We start from the raw sequence: 20,957 nt of genomic DNA, 5'->3' as shown, positions 1-20,957 counted from the left end.
GGAGGGCACTTGTGATGAGCACTGGGTGTCCTATACAAGTGATGAACCACTGAAGTCTCCTGAAACCAATTTTACAGTATATGTTAATAAGAATTTAAATAAGAATTAAAAAATGGGCTCACAATGTATACATTTATATATACCTGCTATTAACCAGAAATCTTTTCCTTTCAGGCTGCTTACTGGTCCCTTCTCTTTGGGCATGACCATGGCTTTTGTCCTAATACTTGTGATATTATAACTCCATTTTCACTTAAATGCAAAGGAAAGATCTCTTATATTACTCAGTCTTCAAAATGGGAATATATTTGTAAAAAAAAGAAACCTTTTGAATCTGATAAATGTCTCTAGACCTTGAGCCACATTAGAGGATGGACCATGTGTTTTCATTCGACATTCAATTAGCAGAGCCTAAAGCAACCTGTAATAAAGAATATACTTAATATTTGCTGAATGAATGGACTGGATTTTTTTTTTTTTGGTAGGATATCAGCCATGTAATAGTTATGTTTTTGTTTTTTGAACAAGATGGATGTTTGGAGATACTGTGACCAAAAAATGTGCTTCTTCTGATAAAGAACTTCCTCGCAGATGAGTTGTGTCCATGATTCAGATTCATTCTTTTTCTTTTTTCTTTCTTCCTCATCTTTGTCATCATCTTCTTCTTTTTTCTATTCTATATTCTTACTTTTCTGGTAGATTCCCTGAACTGAAGCAAATCTTAGGGCTGGGTGACTATGTCATGCTGTTGAGACACTGCCACTCACTCTAGCTTTGTCCTTAATAAGCCCCATTTTTACTTTGTCAGGTCCAGTCAGCAGCTAGCTGTGACCACATCCCCCTGTAGTTCTCAGGGGAGTGTTATTAGCACCGTGGTTGGAACAACTCTTTTTTGTGAAGGACTATCTTTGTTGTGGAGGATGTTTATCATCCCTGGTTGCCACCCTTTACGTGTCATTAGTATTTCCTAGTCCTTATATTACTGTTTCCCTTGCAAAAAAAAAAAAAAATCCAAAAAGTTTATCTCCACACATTTCCAAAGACCTATTTCTCTCAGAACTGCTCTTCAACATAAATCCCTACTGTGGATCATTCTCAATGATCTCTCAATCCCTAATGTTAAACAATCTGATTGTTTAACATGTTTTTAATGAAGATTTGTTTTCATGAAAAAAAAATATCTTCATGAGCTTCAGCAACAATAGATTCCTCAGATTGTCTTTGGAGATGGCTCTCAAATCATTCCCTGTGTGTTTATGTATACATATAGGACAACTGTTAAAGTCTATATGGATGCTTCTTACAGAAAACTTAAACATTTCATTATTTTAAAGAGGAAAGAAAGTGGCAAATCCAGAATAATGTACTGATCTAATCTTGGCCTCAATAAAGCAGGATGAATGTTATTTTTATCCATATACTTGTTTAGAAGCACCACATGTTCTACTAAATTTGTAATTTTTTAAATTTAATTTCAATTAATTAACATATAATGTATTATTGGTTTCAGAGGTAGAGGTCAGTGATTCATCAGTCTTATATGATATCCAGTGCTCATTACATCACGTGCCCTCCTTAATGTCCATCAGCCAGGTACCCCATCCCCCCACCCCCTTCCCTCCAGCAACCCTTAGTTTGTTTTCTAAAAGCCACAGGGTTAAAGGAGTTTTCTTGGGAGAAAGAAAGAATTCTACTTTTTTTTTTTAAAGGTTGCTCTAGAATGCTAGATGCTACACCATGAAAACAAACAAAAAATAGATGGTATTAGGATTATTTCCCAACCAATGACTTTAAGATGGAAATACCTATCCCTTCATGTAGGCCAATCCAACAAATTCCTACTGTGTCATTATATCAAGTACTGAGCAAGTCACTAGTATGTCAAGATCAATGTGCACAGAATATTCACAACTCCCAAAGATCTTACACATTAATATGGAAGAGTAAAATCTTTATAATCATCTGACAGTGATGTGTGTGTGTGTGTGTGTGTGTGTGTGTACATACATGAAGCACATAGTCCAAAAGGGAGTGATTAATTATTTGAGCAAGGGGGTGGTCAAGGCGGAAACATAGAACAGATGATGCCTTTATCAAAGTTTTGTCCCAGGGATGGAAAAGCTATTAAAGGGCATGAGGGCATGGACAGCATGGGGACTAAAGTGGATCAGCATCACAGAAGCAGCAGCTCAGGGCAGAGGGCCCAGCAGACAAGGCCAGAAAAGCATGTAGCTGGGGGCATTCTATTCATCAACTTCTTTTCTTTTTTTTTTTAAGATTTTACTTATTTGTCAGAGAGAGAGAGTGAGAGAGAGCAAGCACAAGCAGGGGGAGTGGCAGAGAGAGAAGCAGGCTCCCTGCTTATCAGGGAGCCCGATGCGGGACTCGATCCCAGGACCCTGGGAACATGACCTGAGCCAAAGGCAGACGCTTAATCAACTGAGCCACCCAGGCATCCCTCTTCTTTTATTTTTCTGATTGCATAAACTTACCTGGCTTTCACAACCTACCCAAAATATAATATTGAGGAAATACCTATACAAATTAAGTAAAAAATTATTCTTTGCTTTGGCAGTAGTGACCTGGTTTATATTACTAGTGACAAAATATACACTGTCCATTAAATATTTTACTTATTTCCCTTTCACCCTGAAGTAGAGATGAGGCTCAATTTTGCTTTTCTTTAGCCCTCTAAGCTTTGATCTATCTTTTATGGGCTTATGCAAATGATAAACATGGTGCAAGTTATTGGATTTCAAACTATAGTTTCTTTGGGTAGATTTTTTAAAACTTTGAAAAAGACAAATAGACTAGCCTAACTGACTATATCTGGACCATATAAAACCCGAGAGGTACAGAGGGCTGGCAGGGAGATGAACACTAAAATCTGTTGAGTGGAATGATGAGTGTAAAACATTCCCTTCTGGCTACACTGGTACACCAGGGGAAGTCTTGTTTGTTTTCTGGGGCAGCGTATCAGAGAGGCTGGTGAATCATCAACTGTATGAAACATGGGTATATGCTTTTCCAGAAGAAATGTTTTAAAAAAGCTGCTTAGGTTAATCACAGATGGTGCTGTCATAAGACTGCTGGTATTTTCTGTCATTATTTTCTTTTGTTTTTAGACACCATCCTCTTTTGAGAATCTCATCTACTTCTATGGCTTGGGATATTATCTGCATACTGACCAAACCAACATATCCAGCTCAAATCTCAAGTCGCAAAATCAGATTTTTTAAATAATACAACTCGTTACAATGGTGTATTTTCCACATTGACCTAACTTTTCCTTTTCTAGAATTTTTGATGTTGGCATAGCATCCATTCATATTAGTCTATCATTATTACAATCATTTATTATTATCTTCTATATATTGTGTAGTGGGGCATACATGATGCAGTCAGACATATAGATGGCTATATATCTGTAACACAGAGGTGGTAGCAAAGCATCATCACCCAAACCAGAAGCCAGGGCTTTATTCTAGATTACTGTCACCCACAAGACCCATTATCTGATTGCAAAGCAACTTCTGACTTCCCAGGACACTTTCCTTCCTCTCTACCTCGATTTTTGGATTTCAGCTCCTTTTTATCTACCCCAGGCATGCATCCTGGTTAGTAGCATAGGGTTGGCAATTAAGGGGAGAATCCAGTGGCATCGGGAAAGAGGAACAAATTAAAAGAATTGATGAACCAGGACAAAAATGTAGCACTTTAACAAAGAATAGGATAAAAAAAAATCGGAATAGAAAATATTTTTCAGGAAAAAAATATGAGGGACATAAACTGGACAACCAACATACTGAGTGGGCAAGTAGAGGAAGAAGAGCTAGTACTAAAGATAAGAAAGAACCTTTGAGACCATGACAGAAAAACAAGTCAGGGCCATAAAAAGGAAACAAGAATTTCAAGATGTACAAGGACATTCATAACCTGCCACATGGAATTTGAGCTGTTTTAGTTGTACGGTAGAGGCAGAAGCAGACTTGAAAGGTCTAGAAGCAGTAAATGTATAACAATGAAAGGTGCTGACTGTACACCAGAAATCTGGTCATGTTCATGCTTTTCTGCTGAGAAGGGACTGAAGATTGCATTATGACAGTTCCCAACCCATCCCATCTTTATCTCCTGCCCAGACCTCTCCAGACCTGTATATGCAACTGCCTAATAACATCACTACTTGGATTTTTGAGTATGGCCCCAGCCCAGGGTCCTCCTTGTCCCCCCACCTTCTCTCATCCTTCTGTCATCACATCTTGTTGGTTTGTTTTCAAATCCTCTGGAGAAACTGACTGCTTCTCATCACCTCTGCTACAACCATCTTTGTTCCAGCCCCATGATCTTGCTCACCTGGACTATTTTGATAGCCCCCCCTACTGGTCATATCACTCCTCTGCTCAAAACTCAAGAAGACCTTCTCATCTCACTCAGGTCCTGACTAAAAACCTCACTGTTTCAAACCTTTCTTGAGCATCAAATTTAAAATTATCACCTCTTCTCCTATAAAATTATACATCCTCTTCTCCTTCCCGGTTGGATTTATTCCCCCCAATTTATCACCAACTAACATGAAAAACAATTTCCTTATTTATCTTGTCTATTTTTTTAAAGATTTTATTTATTTGACAGAGAGAAAGAGAGAGTGAGAGAGGGAACACAAGCAGGGGGAGTGGGAGAGGGAGAAGCAGGCTTCCCACGGAGCAGGAAGCCCGATGCGGGGCTCGATCCCTGAACCCTGGGATCATGACCTGAGCCGAAGGCAGAAGCTTAATGACTGAGCCACCCACGCGCCCCATTTATCTTGTCTATTATCTGTCCCTTTTGCCCCAGTAAGATCCAGGATTCAGGAGTTTTTTCCTCTGGTTCAATAAGCAGAAAGTTCTTGGCACTTAGCAGGTGCTCATCATATACACAAATGCATTACAAGAAGTTACATGAATAAATGAAAGACAATTATTTTTTGCAAGATGATTAGTTTTCATATTTGATGTTATGCCTCAAGAAAAGTTCTTATTTCACTCATGTGGAACTTTTAAAAGTCCTTTTGTTATCATGAAATAAAAGGTTTTTCTCTGAATTGTGCATAAACTGAAACAAAAAATTTCACCCCCAATGTTCTCACTTTACCCTAATGTCATTTATTAGACTTACCGTTTTACTTTAGTTCTTCACACTGATTATTATCATTGTAATTTTTTAGTCATATTAGAGAACATACACATGCAAAGTTTTGTCAGCAGCCAGTGAACAATTCAAACAATTCAAATGTGTCTTTAAATGTCATTTCTGAAGAGAAAAAGTAACCTCACATTTAGTTACAATTCCTATCAAATGTCAATGCATGAAAAAAGGGTTGTGAAATCTTTTGAGTTTGTATAATCCATTAAAAGCATGTTCTCATGAGAAGTGAAACACATCTCTGCAATATCAGCTTTTTATAAAGTGGGTGAAAAGTTTACAGAAGCTACAACAGAAAAACCATAATGAAAGTGTTTCGATGTTAACCTGTTTGGAAACATACCCTTCAGTTTTTCCTGTTCTTATTATAAAAATATTATAACAATATGAAAGATAAGTTGGGTCAGATGGGAGAAGATATTTGCAAATTATATTATCTGATAAGGGATCAATATTCAAAGTATATAAAGAACTCATACAACTCAACACCAAAAAAAAAAAAAAAAAACCAACCCAAAAAAAACCCCACCAAACAAAAACAAAAACAATTGGATTAAAAAAAGGGGAGGGCAGGGGAACTGAATAAACATTTTCCAAAAGAAGACATTCAGATGAGCAATGGACACATGAAAACAATCTCAACATCACTAATTATTATGAAAATGCAAATCAAAACCACAGCGAGATATCACCTCATACTTGTTAGGACAACTAGTAATAAAAAGACAAGAAGAGAAATAACAAGTGCTGGCAAGGATGTGGAGTAAAGGGAACACTGTGCACTGTTGGTGGGAGTGTAAATTGGTTCAAGCACAGTGGAAAGCAGTATGGAGGTTCCTCAAAAAATTAAAAATAGAAATATCATATGATCCAGCATTTCCACCTCTGGGTGTTTTTATCTGAAGAAAATGAAAACACTAATCCGAAAAGATATATGCATCACTTTGTTCACTGCAATTACAATAGCAGAGATATGTAAGCAACCTAAGTGTCCATCAATAGATAAATGGATAAAGATGTACTTCTTTTATATATATATATATATATATATATATATATAAATGTATAATGGAATATTATTCAGCCATAAAAAATAATGAAATATTACCATTTGTGGCAACATGGGATAGAACTAGAGGATATTATGCTCAGTGAAATAAGTCATACAGAGAAAGACAAATACCACAATTTCACAAAACAAATAAACTAGCAATTAACAAAAGAGAAACAGACTCATAAATACAGAGAACAAGCCAATAGTTGCCAGAGGGGAAGGAAACAGGGGGGTGGGCAAAATAGGTGAAGGGGATTAAGAGGTATGAACTTCCAGTATAAAATAAGTCACAGAGATGTGAAGTACAGCATAGGGAATACAGTCAATACTGTAATAATTTTGTATGGTGACAGATGGTAACTAGACTTATCATGGTGATCGTTTTGTAATGTACATAAATGCTGAACCATCATATTGTATACCTGAAACCAATATAATGTTGTATGTCAACTGTACCTATACTTCAATTAAAAAAAAATTCTGTCATCCCATCACCTTTACATAAGAAAAAACACTTTCATTTTTCAGATGAAATTTCAGTCTTTGTACATATGTATCCATGTTACATAGCTGATACCATGGTGTATATTACCATCTGGTCTTAAATATTTCCCTTAAAATCATACCAGTATTTTTATACTTCAAATGATTTTTTTCTTCAAATTTAAACCAATGGGCCAAACAATAATACATCAAAAGTATCTACCCTACTTATGTAGTCATTTTCCTATAATGTAATTTTTAAGAAATTTTTCCCTTCTCTTTTGGAGGGCAGTGTTTTACTAATATAGATGATGATGTTATAAATATTTTCTTTTTTTAATCAAATTTTTTTTATTTTATGTTAGTCACCATACAGTACATCATTAGTTTTGATGTAGTGTTCCATGATTCATTGTTTGCATGTAACACCCAGTGCTCCATGCAGTATGTGCCCTCCTTAATACCCATCACCAGGCTAACCCATCCCCCCACCCGCCTCCCCTCTAAAACCCTATTTGTTTCTCAGAGTCCATAGTTTCTCATGGTTCGTCTCCCCCTCCGATTTCCCCCCTTCATTTTTCCCTTCCTTCTCCTAATGTCCTCCATGCTCTTCCTTATGTTCCACAAATAAGCGAAACATATGATAATTGACTTTCTCTGCTTGACTTATTTCACTTAGCATAATCTCCTCCAGTCCTATCCATGTTGATGTAAAAGTTGGATATTCATCCTTCCTGATGGCTGAGTAATGTTCCATTGTATATATGGACCACACCTTCTTTATCCATTCATCTGTTGAAGGGCATCTCGGCTCTTTCCACAGTTTGGCTATTGCAGACATTGCTGCTATGAACATTGGGGTGCATATGGCCCTTCTTTTCACCACATCTGTGTCTTTGGGATAAATACCCAGTAGTGCAATTGCTGGGTCATAGGGTAGCTCTATTTTTAATTTTATGAGGCACCTCCACACTGTTTTCCAAAGTGGCTGTACCAACTTGCATTCCCACCAACAGTGTAAGAGGGTTCCCCTTTCTCCATAACCTCTCCAACATTTGTTATTTCTTGCCTTGTCAATTTTTGCCATTCTAACTGGTGTAAGGTGGTATCTCAATGTGGTTTTGATTTGAATTTCCCTGATGGCTAATGACAATGAACATTTTTTCATGTGTCTGTTAGCCATTTGTATGTCTTCTTTGGAAAAGTGTCTGTTCATGTCTTCTGCCCATTTATTGACTTTGATTATTTGTTTTTGGGGTGTTGAGTTTGAGAAATTCTTTATAGATCTTGGATATCAGCCCTTTGTCTGTAGTATCATTTGCAAAATCTTCTCCCATTCCGTGGGTTGCCTTTTTGTTTTGTTGACTGTTTCTTTTGCTGTGCAGAAGCTTTTTATCTTGATGATGCTCTGTGGTTGCCTGGTCCCCGAGTTTGCCCCTTAAGCCCCTGTGTTCTGCTTGAGCCCTGTTATCAGTCCCTTCCCGACCCTCGGCCACCGCTCTCCGAGCTATAGCTGGTCCCCAGGAGCAGGACGCTTTTGCACTGGGGTATTACTTTCCAAAGTCTAGCTTCTGACGGTCCCCTCATCCTCCAACATCTCTCCAAGCAATCACAACTCAGTATTTTGTACCTCTCGACTGACAATCCTCTGCCCCTGTAGAGATCCAGACGTATAATCTTATCTCTCAGGCTGATTTCATGGGTGTTCAGAGTGGCTTGGTAGATATCTAGCTAAATTCAGTGGACCGGTTGAAATGGAGTCCCCCAGTCGTCTGCCATCTTGCCTCCCAATATTTTCATAATTTAGTTTTTTTCTTTTAAATATTTCTTTAGGATAATTCACTATATGTTGAACTACCAGGTGAAAGAAAAATTATCTTAAACTTCCTGGTATCTACTGCCTGACTACTCTTTAAAAAGATCATACAAATTTACAAAGATTCCAGTCATATATGAATATGGCAATTTTAAGCCAAATTAACCATTATTCAGTAATAATATTTATTTTAGAATCATTTAGATTTTGATAGGCGTTCAATGATATCTCAAGGTGGCTTTTATTTGTCTTATTTACTATTAGTGTGGGAGAGAGAGTTCATATAATTATTTTTTATTATTATATATTTATTTTTCTTCTTAGGTTTTTGTTTATTCATATCAATTGCTTGTACATCCCCAGTGGAACTTCCTTTATATGGATATGAATAAAGTCTTTATATGTAATATATATTTAATGTACATTCTTTTCTCCTAAGCTGTTCCCCATTCGGATTTATTATCAAACCCTTAATTTTATCTTTAAGATTTTGGGTAAATAAGAACTCTGTAACCTTTCTTATTATTTAAAAACAAAACCTCTGACTTTGTATGAACAGTCAAAAATATATATGAATGAGAATAGAATTAATGTATTCGTAAAACTGATAGCTCTATACTTGAGGAATATATCCATAAAAGGGATTAAGGTGAGAATGGAAACATCCATATTGTGCCTGATGCCAATGATGTTCATCCTTAGTAGTGAATTCATCCTTGAATTGGAAGTCTAGGTCTGAATACTGGTTGTGCCATTTCCTAGCTCTGTGACCATTAGCAAATATTTCAATTTATTTGATTACACTTCCTTTATATATGTAAAATAGGATTATAATATCAGTCTAAGAATTATTAAGAAAACTTATTATTTTTATAAATTGCCTGGTACACAGGTAACCATCAGTAAATAATTATTTTTAAGTACCATTTTTTTTTAATATGGACTTTTCTTCTTTTTACCCTCACAGACTCTCCATGAGGCAGACAGCAGTATTTTCTCCATTTTACAAGGCTAGGAAACTAAGACCCAGAATGTTTAAATAATTAGTTAATGTTATACAACTAGGAGGTAGGGAGGCTTGAATCTAAATATAGGCACTGTACCTGCAGAATATTAGCTCCTAAATACTGCATAAAACATTACAATCACAGTTCTGTGACTTTTCTATTACTATTCTCACATGGCCAATGAGAATGTTAACCCCCATTTTATGCTGTGTAAATCTCATCCATTCTTCAAGATGAACCTAAATTTAAACATCTCCATGAAGACCTTCTCAAATCCTTTCCCCTTAAGTAATTCTGGCCTCTCTTACATTCCCAGAGTAGTTATCTATAGCACTCTTACAACTAATTAAGGTGCTCAGATTATATTATGCCTATTTGCCTAAGATCATGAACTTCCTGCAGATAGACCATATTCTATTTTTCTGATCCCTTCCCTATGTCTAGTTCAGCCAAGTGCTTAGAGTAAATATCCAAGCAATATTTGTTATATAAGCAAGTACAGGTAATAATAGGTATTATATGACAAGGAGGGAAATGAGACTAATTAAAATAGCCTCAATCATATTTTGAATAAGGTCAATAATTCTTTTAAAAATATGGACAGTTAAATGCCCAAAATTTCTTGCTAGTTTAACCTACAAAGTATTTAGTATATTCCATATATATTTAGGCACACACATACATTTTTTTCACTCACAGAAAACCTAGCAGAAATCTCTATTTTTTTTTATCATTGAAACAACCAGACCAAATTATTAGTGATAGGATAAGAAATTCTACCAAAAATTATTGATTATATAGAAACATATATGTACGTATATATGTATAAACATATATACATACATGTTTATACATCTCACCTATCACACAAACACACAAACACACACAGACACAGAGCAGACACATATAATCAATAGAAGCAATTTTGGAAAAACATTTAAATAAACTTCTTTTACCATTTGTCCTAAAGACAGCAGCACTGATTTATCCACTTCTCTCTTTACAGTTGAGACCTAAAATCTTTATCACATAGTATTTCAGCATCTGGTCCATGAAGAAAGGAAATGACATTTGTGTGCTGAAAATTTTTCTTAACAATGCATTTTAATAGTACTCTCATCAGTGCACAAGTTTGCGAAATCTACATTTGTAAGATAACTCGTTCCTCTTCCCATTTAGGACATTACAAAAGAAAAGAGAAGTAAAATGAAAAAGAAACAAAGGGTTATTGTAACAGGGTCCGTGATGTGCATTGGATTTATTTTTCCCTTTTTGTAAAATCTGGATGCCTTCTATAACATCCTCATTTTCTATTATTATTATCTCTTTATCTTCTATTAATCCTAATTACCTTCTCTTTCATATTCTACCTTGAGAGAAGACTCAATCCCGCTCATCTCTAGCTTCAAACACAACACACATGAGGGAAAGATATGGATACCTACTAAGTAAAAGTAATAATCCAATAATGCTCACTTCTCAGCTCTATCTATACTGATGTTAACGTTATTTATAGATCTCTTTTGAGCACTTAACAATTTGTTGATCTCCCCAGGAGTGTAGTGAAGGAAAGAGGTCTCAGGCATGGGGTTCGAGGAAAAAAGTTCCTGCACCTTCTACCACCCTGTCAGAATTTACACTTTGCATCTCATTTAATCACATTCAAATTCCAGTTAAGACACACACAAAAAACATACATTAATGAACTAATTTAGATCTAATTCTTCTGGGGGAGACTGTTGATGTTTCATAGAAACTTCTTGGTTTCCAAACAGGGAAGGATCATACTTCCTATTAAGAAACTGCCAAAACAGTCTTGCCATGATGCCCACGGACACCACGCAACACTATCTCAGAAGAACACTAGGGCTGGTAGAAAGATTGCCGGTGCAGGAACAATGCACACAGTGTCTGGGAGACAGAAATTACCAGTATCATTCAGCCATTCTTAAAGGCTAAGAGTAATACTGCCAGAGACATTTAAGCAAGCAGCAGAGCCGCTGAGCCAGACAGCTCTAGACAAGAAGTTAGGATCACAGACATGGGTGCAAACTGACTCAGCATGAAGTCTGTTAGGTTACTACTCCTTAACTACATTAGTTTAAATTTATTGCCAAATTCTTAGTGAAGAGGAACTGGAGATGACATCAGGACTCACTCTATTTCCTTTATAATCATTTGTAAATACATCATATTATAGAATATGGTCCTTTTGGCATCTTAAAAAATCAGCAGTTTAAGAACCCCTTCGTATATTGTTAAATTTATGTGCCCCTGTCAACACTGTGTGATTAGAAAAGTCAGACTCTGGGATAACAAGCTAAGACATTAAGTTTCCAAAATCCTCTCCTAATGAGATTTATTTCTGTCCAAGTGGACTATATTTCTAGGATGACTCTGTAATATTGCATGTATGTATTTTTACTTCCACAATGTGAATCACTTCTCTATTTGATTACTTCCACAATCCTCAGCCACACTATCTCCGTGTATTTGTGTACATACACACATACACATACACACACACACACACACACATCACAGATGACCCTTGAGCAACATGGGTTTGAACAAAATGGGTCTCCTCATGCATGGATAGTTTTTCAATAAATACAGTATAGTACCATAAATGTATTTTTCTTCCTTATGATTTTAATATTTTCTTTGTTCTAGCATACTGTATTGCAAGAATATGGTATATAATACACAAAACATACAAAATACGTGTTAATCCACTGTTTACAATATTGTTAAGGCTTCCAGTCAATAGTAAGCTATTAGTAGTTAAGTGTTGGAGGAGTCAAAACTTAGAAGATTATCTTCAGGTGTGTTGGAGGGCGTGGAAAGTCAGTGTCCCTAACCCCCATGTTGTTCAAGAGTCAGCTATATATATGTATATATTAATATTATACTACATAACAATATTAGCTATTAGGTCTTACTATATGGAAGATGCCCTACCAGAGAACTAGGTGCAAAACGTTTAAGTCAAGCTGATGATTAATCGAAAGAACACAAGGAATGTCAAGGAGTTTGACATCCATTTGATTTCACAGCAACTTTATTGGGTCATTTTCCCAATTAAGAAATTGAGCCTTAGAGGGACGCCTGGGTGGCTCAGTTGGTTAAGGGACTGCCTTCAGCTCAGGTCATGATCCTGGAGTCCCGGGATTGAGTCCCACATCAGGCTCCCTCCTGGGGTGGGGGGAGGGAGTGGAGGGAGTCTCCTTCTCCCTCTGACCCTCCCTCCTCTCATGCTCTCTCTCTCTCATCCTCTCTCTCAAATAAATAAATAAAAATCTTTAAAAAAAAAGAAATTGAGCCTTAGAGGTATTAAGTAAACTGGTCAAGATCATAGAACTATGAGTCATCAGAGCTGGTACTCAAACACAATTAAGTCTGATTTCAAAACTAGGTGAAAGACCCATTTTTTTTTTTTTATCTGAGATCAGTGTATGTATTCTCAGGGGATTTGGAAAACAAACCACAAACATGGGTACATACCAGACCATCTACATAGTGGCTTTACTATCAGTTACTGCCCTGGGATTTCAATGGCTTCATTTAGGTTGCTTATGAACATATGTGTCTAGTGTGAAGGCTATATAACATTATGCCAATGTACAAATAAAGTTTTACAACTAAATAGAAAAATGGGCTGGAAAAATTGACTTCAGTTTCATGAGGCTCACTGTGGTAGACGTATGCATGCTGAACTAAAAAAATATATACATTTTACACTCATTAAGAAACACTTTTATATATCTAAAATTGCAACAGGTCATTAGTTATAAGGTAAGCTATACCTTATATTTATGTGATAAATTTGCAAATTATATTCTGAACCCAAAGCTGTGATTTAAATATAGGTTTTCATAATGTTGCAATGGACACATCTCTCCATGTGAATATAATGCATTTAAGAACTACCAAAATCTACTTCATCAAAACTGATATTGAAAAATTGCATTCTAGGGGCGCCTGGGTGGCTCAGTCGCTTAAGCGGCTGCCTTCTGCTCTGATCATGATCCCAGGGTCCTGGGATTGAGCCCCGCATTGGGCTCCTTGCTCAGCAGGGAGCCTGCTTCTCCCTCTCCCCACTTTTGCTATCTCGCTCACTCTCTCAAGTAAATAAAATCTTTAAAAAAAAAGAGAGAGAAAAACTGCATTCTAGCAGACCTTTGTTTGATGATTATACACAGAAAAAAGAAAAGCCTTAATGTTATCAGTAACATTTTATATAAACAGAAGTTTCCTACTGAAGTATTCACTGAAGTTAAAAGAGACTAAGTATGGTATCAGAATGGAACAGTACCTTCTTTTTATGAAACCTAATAAAAATGTTTTGGTTTGGGATGCCTGGGTGTCTCAGTCCATTAAGTGTCTGCCTTTGGCTAGGGTCATGATCTCAGGGTCCTGGGATGGAGCCACACATCTGGTTCCCTGCTCAGCTGGGTCTGCTTCTCCCTCTGCCCCTCTGCCCCCGCCCCTGCTTGTGTGCTCGCTCTCATTCTCTCAAATAAATAAAAATAAAATCTTAAAAAAAAAAAATGTTTGGTTCAACCACACAATCTTAAGGCGACATTGTTGATTGAAGTTTTAGTATTCTTGTAGGGTTTTTTTTTAGATTTTAATTTATTTATTTGACAGAGAGAGACAGCGAGAGAGGGAACACAAGCAGAGGGAGTGGGAGAGGGAGAAGCAGGCTTCCCGCGGAGCCCGATGTGGGGCTCGATCCCAGGACCCTGGGATCATGACCTGAGCCAAAGGCAGATGCTTAACGACTGAGCCACCCAGGCGCCCCTCTTGTAGGATTTTTAATTTGACTTACAAATGTTTTTCAAAGTTGGTTAGGAACCACAGATCTAAATTCCTAGATTCCATAGAATTTAGATCTAAATTTATGTTTAACATAAAATTGTAATAAAATAATATATCAACACTCAGTGAGATGGAGGGACCAATATAATTACTTTCTTTTAAGAAACAATGCACTTTACCACATTTAGGTTTTAAAAGAAAGTGTATGAAAGGTTTCTAGGTCCAGCCTCAACATCTGAAGAGCTTGGAAGTCATCAACCACGTCCCAACGCCAAGAAAAAAGCTGAAAACAAAACAAAGCAAAACCAAAACCTAAAATTTGAAAACAAAATGAAAAACAAAAACCAAAAAAAGAAAAAAAGAAAAAAGCTGGACACACTGAAAACCAATGACTTTTCCTGGAGCCATCAGAGAACTGAGGTCTTGGGGCAAAGGGCCACCCACGTTTTAGAGAGGTAAGTACAAAGGCACACAGCTGAGGTCGGCTTACCTGGAGCAGAAGCCGCTGGAGCCACCAACTGGTGAGGACACAGAACTGGCAATTTTGACAAACTGTTGGAGGACTAGTGAGGACTCCTGTCAAGAGACTCCTGGGGCTAAAATCCTAAGGAACCCTCACACTTTTCTGGGCTTTACCTCCAGTAACCCCACCAGGCTTTTATAGGGAAGAGCCAAGGGCAATCACCCGGTGCCTCAGGCGGAGGGAGGGGAAAAGTAACCATTTTTAAACACACCCAGAGCATTCTCCACAATAAAGACTTCACCAGAGCCTTATCTCACCTGCCAGGCTGGAGGGTAATCACCCAACTCCAGCTTCCTTCTCGTCCTGGAGTCTGACGTGGGGGGAGGAGCTAAAGAACAGGTGTGAGGGGCGCAGTTCTGGGGGAGGCACTGGGATTTAGTCATGGATTATGGAACACTTCCCTTCCCAAATACCTTACCACCCCAGCCACCGGGCTGCAGGGTGATACCCATGAATTAAGGCTCAAAGAGCTTCAAGGTCCTTTTTTAAGGGAAGCATGTAAGGAAACCAAAGGTAGCAGAGGAGACAAAAACAAGAAAGAGTAGAGGGATTTTCAGCCTCAGACAGCGACAGATCCAAGCACAACCCAATTCCTAGCCAGGTCATCATAAAAGCTCACATTAACAGGCCTGTTAACCTCAGTTCCTATTACCGGCTCTATCATCTCTAACTTTCAACACAAAATTAAAAGACAGGCTAAAAAGAAAGTGCCTGCCAGGGCCTAAAAGTCGCGCAGTCCTTGGGCCCTTAGGGAAGTGGAGGGGGTAGAGGGCGCACAACATACTAGTGACTAATTTCCTTGCAAGCTCAGCTGTCTCCCCAAAGCAACATTAATGATTCACCCTTTCCTCGTGATTCATGTCTTAATGACACGAAAATACCAGTTTGGAAAAAAAAAAAGTAAATGTGAGCTCATTTTTAAGTGATATTTTAAAAACACGAAAGCACATTGCCCTGAGTTTAGGGAAGTGTGGCTTCCGAATTAAAATGGCAGACCCATGTGGTTTAAATAAGCTTAAAATTGGTAAAAGTGTCAATTAACCGATGCCTGAGCAAAATTCATTAAGCGATTTCTTACCCAGAAGTCTCCTGGAAATATGAGATGGCAGCCTAGGCGCTCAAAAAGAGCACAGGACTTGTACCATAGCCAAGGGAATTGCAGCAAGGTGGATATTTACTGTATAGCAATTTCCCCTGTTCTGTATCCTCTTTTTCTCAGAGTGAAACCTTCTCAATTTAAAATGACAGAAATATTATCCAGAACAAAGAGCTCTTCATTTGTCTTTTGCCTTTCACATCTCTTGAGACCACCACAGACTCTAACCAGGAGCCTTTTGGGGAAAGTGATTCTGAGCAATGCAGTTTCTGGCATCTCCTCTGGGGAGCAGAAAAGACAAAATGGGGAGGCAGTGATGTGTAGTGAGGCAAACAGCAATACTCCGTATCTAGTTAGTCCAGGAACTCAGAAAAAAACACCTATCTTTTGAAGAAGGAGTGGAAACTGAATTGCTGAAGAAAAAGAAAGAACGTCCTGGGTGGAAAAAGTGCATTCAAATGCCTGAGGGAGACAAGAACACGAAGAGCATCAAAGACCCAAAGACCGAAGCAAGGCCAATGAAGCTGGGGTGAAAAAAGCAAAAGGTGGTAAACAAGGTCCGGATAAGGCTGAGAGTTAGGTAGGACGCCAGTGGGTTGAGGAGCTTTTCTTTATCTTAAGAGCAGTGGAAAGACATCCATTTTACAGTGGGGTGAATGAGGCACATTTGGATTTTGAAAGTTGCCTTTGCAAGATGGAGAATAAATTGGAGGTGGGAAGTTCAATTGAGTGCAAGTAAAGTTAGAAAGTTATTGCAAAAGTGCAGGGGAAGTTGGTAGCAGCCTGGACGTGACTGGTGTCATTGGTAATGGGGAGTAGGAGAAAAGAGATCTATTCAAAGGCAAATGTAATGGGACTTGATAATGGACTTGATGTGAGAGATGGTGGGCTTGAATTTTTTGCATTTACTACTGCATACCCACTTGCCACCTTGCTCCACCCTTCTATTTTCCCCAAGAGGCTTAACTTCCTGTACTAAAACCAATGGCTTCCTTGACCTTGGGCTTCTGATCAGGTTTGGCAGATGGGCAGCCCAGCAGGAGATGTGTGAAAGAAAGGAGAGTTCTCTCCTATTAGTTGTCTAGAAATGAAATAAATATTGATTGTCTAGGAATGTTGGGTGGCCTCTTAAGGAGCATCATGACCTTTATATGCAGAAAACTTCTTAGTCTGGTAGGCAGAAACCTAGCTCTCATTACTGTGAGGATTTTTTTTTTTTTTAAGATTTTGTTTATTTGTCAGAGAGAGCACAAGCAGGGGGAGTGGGCAAGCAGAGGCAGAGGCAGAGGGAGAAGCAGACTTCCCACTGAGCAAGGAGCCTGATGCAGGATCCTGAGATCATGACCTGAGCCAAAGGCAGACAACTGACTGAGGCACCCAGGCGTCCTACTGTGGGGATTTTAATACCTTAGCCAGTTCCTAAACTTCGAGAGTTAATGAAGTCCACTCCTTTTTAAATGATGGGCCCTTTGAGGAACAGCCCAGAAACCTGGTCATAGGACTTGTGGTAGGCAGAATAATGACCTCCCCCAAGAAAGACATCCACATCCTAATTCCCAGGACAATGTTATGTTACAGGGTAAAGGGGAATTAAGGTTGCATATGGAATTAAGGTTGCTGAGCAGCTGACATTCAAATAGGGGAATGATTCTGGATTATCTGAGTGGGCCTAGTGTGATAACCAGGATCCTTAAAAGTAGAAAAAGGAAGCAGAAGAAGAAAATCAGAGCAAGTGGTATGTTGATGGAAGAATGGCCAGGGACATACAGGGTTTCAGGCTTTGATAATGGAGGCAGAAGGTCTCAGGCTAAAGACTGGGGGTGCCTTCCAGCAATTAAAAAAGGCAAGGGCATAGATTTTCCCCTCCAATATCCAGAAAGTAATGCAGCCCTGCTGATAATGTGGTTTTAGCCCAGTAAGATCCATTTTGGACATCCAACCTATAGAACTGTAAGAAAATCAATTTGTGTTCTTTGAAGCCACTAAGTTTGTGTCTTGTTTTTCCAGCAGTAGAATATGAATACAGAAATGTATTAGTTTGCTAGGGATGCCATAACAAAGCACCACAGCGGATGGCTTAAACAGTAGACATTTACTTCTCACAGTTCTGGAGGCTGACGTCCAAGATCAAGGTATTGGTTATCCCACTGGGATAAGGTGATCAAGGTTTGATTTCTCCTGAGGTCTCGCTCCTTTTGGTTCTCTTTCACATGGCAAAATTCACATTTATTTCTTGATCTGTGGAGTAAAAACTCTCTTGGTGGAAACGGTCAAATAGAAGCCACAGAAACTTTTCCCTTCCCACCAGGATAGTAATCCAAAAGCTATATTGCACCCCTGGGAGAACTAGTGAGATCAGGGCACAATCAAATATTAATGTTGCAAAGTGGTTATTTCAGGGGGAATGACATGGGAATGAAATTTTCAGAATGGGCAAGGGCATGAAAACATTCATTTCTCATGTAAATGTCCACTCGAGGCCATCCACCATGGCTGTCCAATCATGTGGTTGACAAGATGACTTTCTCGGGTGAAAGCTTTATCCTCCAGTCACTGTATACACAAAGTAATGTTGCAACAGGGATGGAAGTGATTCATAGGCTGAACAACATGGGCTTTCTCTCAACACAGATGATCCAGGTACTGCTGCTACTGAGTTTTTGATTTGTCAACAGCAGATGAAAACACTGAAACATCCTGATATGGCCCAACCAGTCATCTGATGGCACCTTGATCACACTGGACCTCTTCCAGGGAGGAATGTCCGATCTCACTAGGATAAACACTTGTTTAGGATGTGGAGTTGCCTCTCCTGCTTTCAATACTTCTCCCAGCACCACAGTCAGCAGATACACTGACACCCTCATTCAACACTGATGTAGGGACACCTGGGTGGCTCTGTCGATTAAGCGACTGCCTTAAGCTCAGGTCATGATCTCAGATCCTGGGATCCAGCCCCACGTTGCTGGGCTCCCTGCTCCATGGGGAGTCTGCTTCTCCCTCTGCAACACCCACCTACCCCCGCCACTAGTGCTGTCTCTCAAATACATAAACAAAAAATCTTAAAAAAAAAAAAAAAACTCTGATGTATACCATGCAATATTGCTTCTGATCAAAGAGCATATTTTATAAATGGTTCTAGGTTTAAAGGCTTCAGGAATGAGCTCTGATTGGTTAGGCTTAGTGAGGCGTTTTTAACAAGCCCAATCACTTTTGTCTACAGGTGGGTTCTGTAAGACTGTCTCTCACTGATTCCGGAGAGCTAGGTTATTATTTCACGGAGTCAAAGAATGAATCTCCCAGACAAAGGAGAGTGAGTAAAGTGATAGAAGTTTATTAAGCAAGGATATAGAAAAAGTTCTCAGGAGTGAGAGGGCTCCTGACAGGGTCGCCACTGAGGGCTCTTAGGGATGGTCTTTTATAGAAAGCTACCCAGGGAACTTAAATCTTTTTAACATCTCTATTGATAGCCCCATTGAGTAAGGACTAATGATAATACCTTCAATGGCTTACTTCGTTTTTAGGGTCCAGTAATTCTTGGGTGGTCACAAGTAGCTGTTATAACAAGACCCCCACCTCTGACACCTAGGACAGAGTGGTCTGGTTTGTTCCCTTATGTCTGATTTGTGAGCCTGATTCCATAGTCCCCTGCCTAGCCCCACCTGTCCCTTACTCATCACAAAAACTGGATGGTTGGATTGGGAGAAAGAATATGTCTCAGAAGAAGAGTGTTAGTGGTGGTGGGGGGGAATATATCCGCATTAATTTTCTGTTCTAAATTTCATATTTATCTGTCATTTGACTTTTCATCTATTTGTCCCATTTTTTAAACAGAATGATAAATAAGGGCTTGTATATTCTCAATGTATTTTTAAATTAAAGAATTAAAGTGTTGATAATAATATCTCACATATATTGTTTAGAGCATAAATTTTTACTATTTTTTTTTTTGCATTTTTGTCTCACACATAATAGGCCCTTAATACATATTTTTGGGGGGAGTGGGAGAGGGGTAGAGGGAAAGGGAGAGAGAGAATCTCAAGCAGGTTCCATGCCCAGCAGGAGCCCATTGCTAGGCTGGATCTCACAATCCTGGGATCATGACCTTAGCAGAAATCAAGAGTTGGATGCTTAACCGAATGAGCCACCCAGGTGTCCCTTAATACTTTTTTGAATGAAAAAAAAAATTAAAGAACTTTTACACAGTTTATCTCATTTCCTTCTTTACAATGACTTTATGTTCTGGACAGAATATTACCGCAGTTTAGAACTCAGGAAACAAAGGCTAAAAGAAGGTAAGTGCCTTAGCAGAAGGTAAAAGATTGTTTGAATCAGAACAACTAATCCTTCTTTGATACATTGTATTATCTGTAAATCTGATAATGATGATCCCTGTGGGCCACTGTCTCCTGACAAAATGGCATTAGAGACCCTTTCCATATTTGGTAAATTCCCCACTGTGAGGATCCTTCGGGAGGTAGGGTTCCTCAACCATGCAAGTTCCCAGGCTCTCTCTCCCTGTTCCTTGATAACTGGGGTGCCTGCTGTGAGTTAGGCCAGGCCAAGACTAAGTCCTACCTGGGTTTTGAGTCTTGAAAAAATATAACAAAGTTGTTAGGATAGGTAAGAAACAATCCATGGTAATGGCAGGAATGAGGGTGTAGAGGAAGATTTGTTATCAAGAATCCTGTGTTGATGTGCTATTGGCATCATCCTTAAGTCAAAGAGGCTTTGGACCTATGTGCTTTGACTTTGCTTCATGCCCTTTTCTCAGGCTGAGTTCTCCAGCCTTCCTGCAGATTGTGGGAGGGACCAGTCTTTAGTAAAGTTCTTTACTGCTTCCATTAAACAAAGTTCTTACTACTGTAGTGTTGATGATACTTGATGTAACCAAATAGAAGCTGATGTAGTCTCAAGAATCCCGATTACTCTCCTCTCTCTAATCACCATTGTCCAGAGGTTTTCCTTTCTTTTTT

General features: G+C 38.6%; 1 protein-coding gene across 3 annotated transcripts in view; it reads right to left on the bottom strand.

Annotated features, from left to right (window-relative positions):
- MSR1 (macrophage scavenger receptor 1) overlaps positions 1–15,004 on the bottom strand; it is a 91,027-nt gene extending 76,023 nt beyond the window's left edge. For 2 of the 3 annotated variants that reach the window (XM_025886315.2, XM_025886318.2), the window contains exon 1: positions 10,498–10,645. The gene's annotated coding sequence lies outside the window, so the exon portion shown is untranslated. Of the gene's footprint in view, positions 1–10,497; positions 10,646–14,852 lie in introns of those variants that run through there. The other variant, XM_073902372.1, reaches the window with a different exon arrangement.
- Positions 15,005–20,957: the final 5,953 nt, after the last annotated feature.

The sequence above is a fragment of the Callorhinus ursinus genome, unplaced genomic scaffold, assembly GCF_003265705.2.
Source record: "Callorhinus ursinus isolate GAN/ISIS: 27379988/994484 unplaced genomic scaffold, GSC_fseal_2.0 scaffold17, whole genome shotgun sequence".
Lineage (NCBI taxonomy): Eukaryota > Metazoa > Chordata > Mammalia > Carnivora > Otariidae > Callorhinus > Callorhinus ursinus.
The sequence above is the reverse complement of the archived record's forward strand: the minus strand, read 5'-3'. Positions and strand labels throughout refer to the sequence as shown.